The sequence below is a fragment of the Dermacentor silvarum genome, chromosome 1, assembly GCF_013339745.2.
Source record: "Dermacentor silvarum isolate Dsil-2018 chromosome 1, BIME_Dsil_1.4, whole genome shotgun sequence".
Classification (NCBI taxonomy): domain Eukaryota; kingdom Metazoa; phylum Arthropoda; class Arachnida; order Ixodida; family Ixodidae; genus Dermacentor; species Dermacentor silvarum.
The window spans coordinates 285,384,384-285,385,777 of record NC_051154.1 but is presented as its reverse complement, the minus strand read 5'-3'; positions in this window follow the sequence as shown (position 1 = coordinate 285,385,777).

Genomic DNA, 1,394 nt, shown 5'->3' with positions numbered 1-1,394 from the left:
ATAAAGCCATAATAGCATTTTCAACATTTTCTTTATCAATTAAAATAATAAACGCCTCGCCAGGTGGACGTGCAATGTTTTGCACGTGTTGTTTTCGTTCTGGAGGCTGCACGCGCGCTAAAGGAGCAGCAGATTGTTTCGTGGATGTGCTTACTCTCTGTCGCTTACTGTTTCTTACTGGTAGCCACAGAATGGGGAAGTTAAGAGCGTAAAGACGCACAAAATGAAAGTTTGCCGGCAATCAGTACAAGGCAACGGACCTGGAGACGCACTGCAAATACCTGTAATACTGCAAAGCAAGCTAGAAAAAAAAAGTCAAGGTTCCACACGAGCAAAATCAGACAAGAGCAAGACCCAAGACGGAACTGGCTACAAATATAGGGGATTTTAGCTCTCCTGATCATCTTATGTAAGCGCTATGCTTTGAAATCTTTTTGTTGATTTTCTCAGAACCCATCTTTTTGCGATTTCTTCCAACGCAAACATTCATAACGTTTTCCCTAATAAGGATTTTTTCGTGAAACTTGGCACAATTTTTTCTCACATTATTCGGTGTGCAATTAACCTCAACAAGTAAAATCGTACAACAAGTTTTGATATGGATGCCTTTTACACCAAGGCACACCCAATGGAAGCAGCAGGTGCTTCCATTGATCGCTTTCGGTTATTTCATCACCATGCTTCGAGTAATTAATATGATCTTAGTAATATGATCGAGTAATATGATCTTAGTAATTTTGGTTCATTGCACAGATCAAAGCCTCCCCGATACCACTGCCAAACATTGTGTGTTTTTATCTAGTTAAATTAGAGTTATGACTGTTCGCGTGAGACCAACATTTAACTAATGTTTTCAAATAATAAAAATATTGAAAAAATAAGGTAAACTTTAAAAGGCTCACATGGGCCTAAAAAAGTGTGCTTTATGATGTAGACCAATAATTTGTATTGTTTATCCTTTTTTAAACTTTTTTCCTGGCACTTGGCCTCATATTTTAAACCCAATTCTTACATTTTCTCGATTAAGGTCCTCAATCATTTCCTGTAATTCGTCTCCATTGTTGCTGAATAGGACAATGTCATCTGCAAACCGAAGGTTGCTGAGATATTCGCCGTTTATCCTCACTCCTAAGCTTTCCCAGTCTAAGAGCTTGAATACTTCTTCTAAGCATGCAGTGAATAGCATTGGAGAGATTGTATCTCCTTGCCTGACCCTGACATGGCAAGCATGTCAACATATGCTTGGTAAATTAACAAGCACGGTGTCATGGACGCACAAGCAAACATGAACACATCTCACTCGATTACCGCGGAAGCTCGCTCTCAAAACGCTGGAGTAAGGAAGCGTGGCTGCAGCAGTGAGCGAATTGACCTTCGTGCTACCTCTCACTTCA